Here is a 9,518-nt window from a genome sequence, read left to right as displayed (position 1 = left end):
TTGGCGCAGCTGTCCCTGGTTTGAGTCCCCACCCTGGCAACCTGTGCTTCATGTCTTCCCCCATATCTTCCCCCACTTCCTATCTGTTTGCTTTCATGCAATAAAAATAAAGGCCACTAGTGCTGCAAATATATTTAAAAAAAGTCTTTGGGGCTTAACCTCCTCCCTCTACGCCAAGTCTCAAATGTTTTGTTGGTCTTTTAAACTGCTGTTTATGGACAATTTGAGACATGTCTATATTGAATGAGCAACATGAGGGTCACAAAGAGATGATTCATTTTCAGCAAGTGAAAACTAAAGAAGATTAGGTAGTGGGTTGAAAACCTAAATATTTGATTATTCATAAATCTATAATTTATGCTGAGGAATTTTACTAAAGGTTTTTAAAGGTTGTTAGGTACGCAAGACAATATTGCCTATATAATACTTAAACCTTGCATATTTAGACAGTAGAGGGTTCAAAAAACAGTTGATTGTTTTATCAAGCTGTCTCACACAGCATACAACTTTAATAGAAAACATATGCATACTGTTGTTTACGTAATGAAGTAGCTTCTAGCTTCCTAAATAAGAGCTGTGTATAAAAATCTGTCAAGGATGTCATGTTATTTTCAGTGCAGCTTTGAAGAAAGTTATCATGTGACACAAACACGAAGGCTGTCTTCTGAAATTAAACAATCCCAAGCTTGCTTGTCAAAGACGCAAGCATATTATGACCATGGCTGATGGAGATTGTATCAAAGCTTGGAAGCTGCAGTTTTTTAATAAGCTGTCCATTTTACCCCTCAACTGTTAGCATAATAATGTTTACACTTGCAGCTGATTTAAAGAAAAAGTTTTTCAGGGGATGCCTATACCTTTAGATCGAGATGTTTTTTTTTTGGCCTTATCCAGATTAATGGGCATGCCAAAAAACATTTTATGAAACATTCTTTTCTCATAAATGCTGTAACTGCTGTTTTTTTAAAACTTGTGGATTATGACATTGGATCAAACCAAAGTAACCACAAGTGACATCCTACAGGTACGTATATTGTAACATGGTTACAAAACCCATTTTTTATACATTACTGTATGAGAAGAATATAGTCATTACTTTAAATTAATGGCTGTCAAGGCATGTACAAATAGCTCCAAAGGTGTGCTTAAAAAGACACATGGAACATCCATGGCAAAAGCCTCATGTTTGACCCTACCAATTACTTTTCATCACCATTCAATAAATGAATGAATGAAAATAAATACATGTTTTTTATTATTTGTAGTTTTCTTGTATTACACCCTCCTCTGTGCTAAATTCTTAGTTACTGGTTAGGAAAGGTCGATGATGTGCCTGTAGCTTAATATGCATTTTGTGCATATGAAAGTGTGCATGTGTGGATGCATATCTTCAGCAAATACACCCTGGATCCTTTTTACTATTGTGGCAGGAGGCGATTAACAGGAGTCACTGTTCCTATCAACCACCATGCAACATTTACTGTTCCGCCCGTCACCCACAGGAACCAGTCCTGCTGCCTGTAATCGATTGCTGGGCTTGGCATCACAGTGAAGCACAGGCTTACAGAAAGGTATGGTATAGGGAAAAGATTATAATTAAAAGCATGGTTTGAATTACAGGGGAAATGAAGGGTTTAACCTTATCTAATTAAAGCTTAGACACCCCCAAGAAAGAACTAAAACCAACAGGTTAAGGAAGCAATATTTAAATATCTGTATTGAAGTACATTAGAAACTAAACTGACTACAAAGATTACTGTATAGTACTGTGTACAGTGTAGATTACTGTGTAGTTCATGAACTACTGAACCCTGTATTATTCGCTGTAATCTAAAAAGATGTTACGTCTGTAGCAGTACATGTATTCACACTGAATACATCAGTGAAAGGTAATCACAATAGTCATTCAGGGTATGTTTTAAAAACCAAATGCTTTATGTTATGTTATTTGTCTATTATTAGCAGTATAACAACAACAGAATTCATCAATGTTATGAGAGCTGTAAACGGACAATGTCTGGCTAACACAGGCTTTTGATATTTGATTTAAGACACATAAACAACTGTAAATATGTTACTGAGCTCATTAGAGAAATATATTTTATCCAACTCTCTAAAAACTTCACAGCTCCGAGTTTAGACATATTGTATTAAAGTCACAGGCTTTGTTTGCCCCAGGGAGGGCTGGAAGACATGGAAGCATTTCCCTCAGATCATGCTCTGGAACTAGTAATTGCCAAGGCAATTGTTACTTAAGTGAGAAGATGGAGGAGGGTAATGTGGAGTTGCTGCTTTCTAGCACTGTATGTTTCATTCTACAGGGACCAAATTATTTCCAATAGTTAGCTTACAGGTGATGCTCAGAGATGATTCACATTCCATAAATGTTTGTGTATGTATACCCAATAAGTATTTTTTTTTACTTTGGTAATATCATACAGTGATGTTTTTTTTTTTTTTAATGGGCAATATGCAGTAGGGCGCCATTCAGTCAAGGGGCGACACTTGTAAAGAAAAACTGCCAGGTGTGCCATAAGCTGCTTTTAATTGCGTATTTGCATTTTTTTTTTTCAGTGGGGATTTGAAGCTCCCATGTCTGGTGCACAGTATAGGCAGTAGAAGAAAATATGGCTGTGCATCTCACCTGGCCAGTGACATTGAGGATGCTATCTAATTCCCACCTTTTGATTTGGAGCAATATAAAAATGTTTTTCTTTCACAGTTTCACAGTTTTAAACCATCTGAAGTTCAAAATATAAAATAGTTCAACTAGAACCTGAAATGTACAGAAATTATTTAAAACTCAGATGGAGATTTTGTGAAACTTTATCATATATTTGAAACCCCAAAATAGCATTTCATATTTTTTTTATTGAAAGAAGCATAAAAACTGGGGGCAGAATGAGAAGTTTAACCAATGCACACGCAGTTCATGCAAAAGCCACCGCTGATGTCTCAAATAACACAAAAAGAAAGAGGATACCAAGATTTATAAGGTGTTATTGCGGAATGCTTTATTAAACGCTATGACTTTATTATGATTCTTTTTTTTTCTATTTTTAAAGTATGCAGCCATATAACATTATATACATGACAAAAGCAGAAGGGCAAAAAAAAAAAACTGTTCTGGGAACACCTATAACTAAAAATGATATTTAGAATCTTGGGAATATCTTTAAATTTAATTAACAAATTATAAGTCTTTCCAATGGGTTGCTCAAGTTATACAAAAATATACAACTTAAAATGGGCTCTTAGCAATTTTTTGTAATCTGCCTAGATACAAGGCTGACCCATCACTTAAGTTATGTACTTTTTTTAGTTATCGAATCATTACAGTTATGTGGTTTGACAAAAATATTTGTTTTCTGAAAATTATCAGTAAAAAGGGCCTGAATAAAAATGTGTAGGAATGTAGCTGACCATTGTACGTAAAACTGAAAACACCCTCTGAAAACTGGAAGACCTAATACTGAACAACACTTTAGGAGAACGTGTGTGTTATTTCAACAGACTAAAGGGATATGACACTAAGATGCACAACAGACACAGTGGGCCATCATATTTGCTTATTCTGTGTTTTAGGCTTCAGTTTCTGAACCTATGTTCAGCTGTAAAACAGTTATTGCTGCAATGATTAAAAGATTACATTTAAAACCTCGTACACTCAGTCCACCTCTTTGCAAAATGTAACTTTTCTATGTTCTTTGCTCTCTCTCTGTGCTGTAAGTCACCAGTTGACACAATTAACATACTGGTTCAGTTTTGAGAATGCTAACTAACCATGTTGTCCTGATGCTAATCTGGTATAGCATTCTGGAAGGTAAGGAGTGAAGGAAAATAATTGTTACAACCAGCAAAATGAAAAAACAACAGTGAAATGCTATGGTGCCAATTTAGTGGAGTATGTGGGAATGATAGTGTAATCATATTCCAGTGGACAGCATTCAGAGTTTGTGTGAGACATTTGTTTGGCTGAATGTTTGTAGTAACACTGCAAACTTGAAAATGATAAGCATGTATGACACTGGCAGAATGCAATAACAACCTATGCCCGCATTTCAGAGCAACTGAGTCTGCTCATCTCTGGGTTGCTATGTGTGAGTGATGGCAACCAAATGAATGTGCACAGCCTCACTGAAGAGCCCTGGAGACTGAAAGGCACATTAATTAAAAATGCTTCAGACACTCTCTCTCAGCTGTCCCCCCAGCCTCAGACTGGAGCTTCATGACAAAATCCCTCTGTAATATTCACTCAAACACATACATGCTCACATCATCATGTTTTTACCCAGTAAAATGTTCAGGGTGCATTCATGCATCGAAAGCATGTAAAAAGCACACAAATAACCAGAACATTTGTGAGCAAAGCATATGCTTGGTTTCAGATTGTGTACAGATGTGTATGTCAGTTTGAATCATTTAAGAGAATCAAGCTGTGGTGATAAATTACTAGTCCATACTAATGCCAAATATCAGTAGGTAGCACAGGCCTTTAATTTATGTTTATTTTTTGTTGGTTGATATTTGAGTAATGCTTTTTCTTCATCAATTTATAAATTTCACAGAGGTTGATTTAAGAAAAAATATAGGTGATGCAAATAGATTTATGAAGAAAATAAGACAGGACTGATAAAAAGAAAAAGTTGAGCTAATGATTTCGAAAGATGGCTGTGAATAATTGTTGACCGCTGACATAGGACATGACATAACATCATGTCCAAAACATTGGGAGATTTAATCAGTCCATGCTCTTTAAGTTTTCCGTCCAATTGTACATGGAAAAAGGATTTTTTTCTGGTACGCATAGATTTGTTTTATGCAGAGTGGAGTAGTTATGAAGTCGATTTGATCTTCTAAGCTGATCGGGGTTTTTTGGCCCAGAGACATTTCAGCCAGAAATCATGGATGAGCACATTCAAACACGGGCAGCGGTGGAGTGCTAATTGAGGGGTACTAAACAGAAGATCGCTTTTTGGATCAGCTTAAGGAACTCTCCCATGAACATGTTAACATATTTTTTATCAGTCGTATAGTGCTTCATTATTCATTGTGATGTTATCACTTTAAAATCTAATAAAATATGTTCCCTGCTTACAGTATTTTGATGATTAGTGTTACAAATGTTGTGGCTGAGGCCACCAGAACAGTGAACACCGAATTATTTGTATGCTGGGATTATTCAGAATACAAAGTTTTATAGATCAAAAGTAAAACTTGTCCCACATTTCTGGGGCCAGATCTACACTGGTTTTTGATTAATGAAGCCCACTGAGTACAAACCGCAACTGGGTGCACAAGGAGTCTTTGAACAAACTCTGGCAGACCCACAGGCCTGACTTTTAAACATGTAGGCAGCCCTGGTTTACTAGAAGATACTTAATAAGACATTAAGAGGCATAAAAAGAACTGAAAGTGAGTAGAAAAACTGATGATTGAAAAAAGGTGACTGAGAAACAATAAAAACAAAAAAATAAATAAATAAAACTGTTTTTGATAGTTTTGAAGGTGTCTTCACTTTACTTAAAAGGACTGAAACCCTTTGTGCCAGTACAGTCTTCACCACTCTTTTTCCTCTCTTTTCCTGAAGTAGCACTGCGAAAAAAAGTACTTTGAAAGGCTTTGGTAACAGCAGCTTCACTATGATACTATGACTATGGCAGTTCAGATATTCTTTTCAGCTCTGAAGATGTGGAGCAAAGACTGGATATGGCTTTACGTTTAAAACCTAAGACAGGAAATTTGTAAGATCTCAAAACTACAAGCTGGCCAAACGTTCATTTAATATTTACATAAATGTGCACTTAAAGTAACTCACTGTAAATTGTGCTTTTGTTAATCTGTGAATCTAATTTTGTGAGGTCATTTCTTTATATATTTAAACATATCTGTGAAAAGACAGACCAGAGGAAGCCATAACAACTGCAAATGTGACATTTTCAATTGATTCATTTCTTCCATTGCAACAGTACATGAGAACAAAAAAGTCCAAGCATTTGTAAGAAAAAACACAGGAGAAATAGTTACAAACATTTAAACAATACTTTAACACATAGTATTTTCTACAGCTGTTTGGTTCCATTGCACCTTCACATTAAACTTGCCGTTTTTGGCACTTTTAAGACTATTTGTGTCTGTAAACGTTGATTTAAATATTCAGTTCATTTGATGTGTAGGCATTTGATAAAGTGGCATGTTCATGTCTGTGTGTACAAAAGGTATTTGTGTGTGAGTGTTATATGAAAATGTATATATTGTGTGTGTGTGTTATTACATTTCATGTCCATAAAGTGTAACTCTAAACTATTCAAACACGTACAGTATATTCATTAATTCTCTACATTAGAATTTGTGTGTTTGTGTAAGAGTTTGTATTTGTCACAGTTGCCCACCGGTAGATACTCCTCTGCATTTCTTTGTGTTAATTTCACTCTTGGTTGTTCTCATTAGGCTGACGTGTGGGTCAAAAAGTTCAGGCCAAGCAACAGATAATTAAACAAACTGGTGACCTAACCTTAACAGCTGACAGATTACTGTACATTGTGTGCATTGAAATCACAGTCCTGCTTCCTCTTCAGAGCATATAAAAGAAGCCAGGGTCAGCTCAGACTTCGAATGCCATATAGAATAAATGGTCAAAACTTGGTAACTTTTAGTTAGATGTGGACATAATGGATATCTCTTTAGACACATTTAAAGAATACTTCATTTTCACAGTGATAACTATAAAGTAAAGTGTCAAAGTCAGCCATCATTGTAGAGCTCACCTTTAATAGGGCTGTGCATTACACATAGGCCAACTAAAGGCAATGAATATATGAAAATATAGAATAATTTCAAAATACATCAAATATCATCATATTACAAAATGCAGCTCTTTATGCACAACTTCCTCCAAATGAATAGTTAATTTTATGTTAAATCATTTTGATTTACATTGTGGCAAAAAACTGGATAATGTTTCAGTCTAGCTTATATATTCTGATATATGCATTTAAAACAGATAGTACAGGAGTTTGGCTCCGCTTGTCAAAATAAATGAGAGCCTATGAGCAGGCTACAACCAAGCTCTAAGTACAGGTTTGTTAAACATTCCATATGGGTCAAAGGGAACATGCTGCTTAAAACTTTAATATGTCCTTCTTTGAAGTATTTATTTCCTTCTTGTTTTATTACAATGTATCTGAGGATTGGAGGATGCAAACTCGTAGGGAAAAATGGGTACTGAACATGTTTTTCTCTGTAAATATGTTTCTAATAGGGCTATTAGCGCCATATGCTGATAACAACCCAACTAATCCACACTTACAATGAAATCAAAACAATTAAGTTCATAAATTACAATATGTGTAATATAACGGAATACCACACTAAGGAAGTAGTGAACACAAAATGAAAATAAGATGCAAAATGCATAGAAACCCAAAGAACCAAATGAAAGGTATCAGTGTTTAGAAAGCAATCCTGCCCACTATCAGTACCAAATTGGCTGATTCAGTCCTAAAACATAATTTCACAATAAACTAGCCCCGACTAGCTTCTCACACGTTTTCTGACAGAAGACTCAAAGGCTATTCAGAGAGTATTCAAGTGTTGTCCAAGAGCCATGGACCACTTGTGGAAAGTTTCAGAAATACTTGGAAATAGCAGGTGCAGGATTTTCATGAATTCAGTAAGTTATTCACTCAACCACAATGTTAAACCTTGTTTAAAGTTTGCTGCAAAACATTTGAACAAATCAATGAAATACTAGGTGAATATAGTCTGGTCAGATGAAACCAAAACTGAACTCTTTAGATGTCTTTATCCTTTAAAAAGCACCATACTAACTATGAAGGTTGAAGATTATCCTGAACACTCAGCCATGGAAACTCTTAATTTGTTTTAAAAAAGGAAAATACAGAAGCTGGAATAGCCAAGTTAGGTTTAGCTTGAGTCCAACTGAAAGAGTAGATTATATGGAAGAGGGCCCAGGACCTTTAAGATTTAAAATTAGTTTGTGTTGAAGAATGGCCAAAAATGACAACTAAGTAGTGCATGCAGCTATTATCTGAATACTGGAGAAGTTTTAAAGCTGTCATCGCCAAAAGAAGGCTTTTTTTTACAAAATAATAAACACATTTCAGTCATACTTGAAAACCAATTTCATGTGCCATTTTACTTTATTTTACATAATCTGATTTATGGATTTATTTGTTTTGATTTGTTTGTATGTGTGGATTACTTTTTTTTGTTTTGTTTTTTCGATTTCAACAGATATTGAACACTGACATTTCTATTTTAAGCTCATTTGTGATGTCAGTCCCCAGTTGGAGTTACAATTAAATAAAAACAAACAATATTATGCAAGGTTTAAATACAAATACATAACAGAATAAAAAAACAAATGAGGAGAATTCACCATTAGAAATATATTCCGTGAGAAAAAACAAATAATTCAATACTTCTGGTGTTTGTACTGAGTATGATCCCTGCTGTAACAAAATAGTTAACAACGAAATCAAAGGGGGGCATATAAAGAGTTTCTGATACTCTGTAGCTCTTTAGCTTGAAGCAGGACTTTATAACCATTTTCCACTTTATCACATGATCTTCAAACTGCATCAAATTGCATTTTCTGATATGTCTTGAATGTAAAGATGTTTGAATAATAATAACATTTATTATTATTATTATTTTACTTGATTACAACATAAATATAAGATTTTGTCCAGTAAAATGCACAGGACGTAAACACTAAATATGGTATGGTCAAAACTGAAAACTCCAAGTAAATTTCCCTTAACAGCGAAACTTCTGCCCCTAGACTCAAACTTTATCTACTGATATTAAACTCCAGTAAAAGTGGCATGCTCTTTGCAGCAAATGTTACTGGGGTCCATTAACTTATTAATTTTATACACAAATGGGGCCAAGGGCAATGGGGATGAGCTTCTCGGTATTAACCTGTAAATGTGAGGGTTTTTTTTATGCTTAATGTTCGCAACATAAGAGTCCATGATTTCCACTGCAATATTTATAGTGTGGACTCAGATTTGATGAAAAAAAAAGCAAAAGAGACCTTGCAGCCATTCAGTTACTTTCACATTTAGAGCAAGGGCAACTCTAAAGGGTGGTAATTGGGAGGGCTGTTCAACAATTTTCTATGACTACTGATTTATTTTCAATAAACCTGAACCTAAAACTAAACAAAAGAAGCTCAACTGTGCAGCAATAAATTTCCAGGGTAGCTGGTAAAACAGTTTAAAACACTATAATAACTCAATGAATTTGTGTAAGTTTTGCAGAAACTATATATTTGATTATTAAAACACCAGTACTGTTTCTATTAAAATGTATTTGTTCACAGTGACTATAATCTTAAGTTTGATTCAATGTTATATTCAAGAGTGTGGTTTAAATGTGTCTTAGAAAGCGAACAGCCAATCTGATCATTTTGCAGTGGATATCTAGGTTTCACAGCTGTGAGCAGAGATGATATGACTTATTCCCTAACAGACTGCCACAAGTCAAACTGT

This window comes from Girardinichthys multiradiatus, chromosome 5 (genome assembly GCF_021462225.1).
Source record: "Girardinichthys multiradiatus isolate DD_20200921_A chromosome 5, DD_fGirMul_XY1, whole genome shotgun sequence".
Lineage (NCBI taxonomy): Eukaryota > Metazoa > Chordata > Actinopteri > Cyprinodontiformes > Goodeidae > Girardinichthys > Girardinichthys multiradiatus.
The sequence above is the reverse complement of the archived record's forward strand: the minus strand, read 5'-3'. Positions refer to the sequence as shown.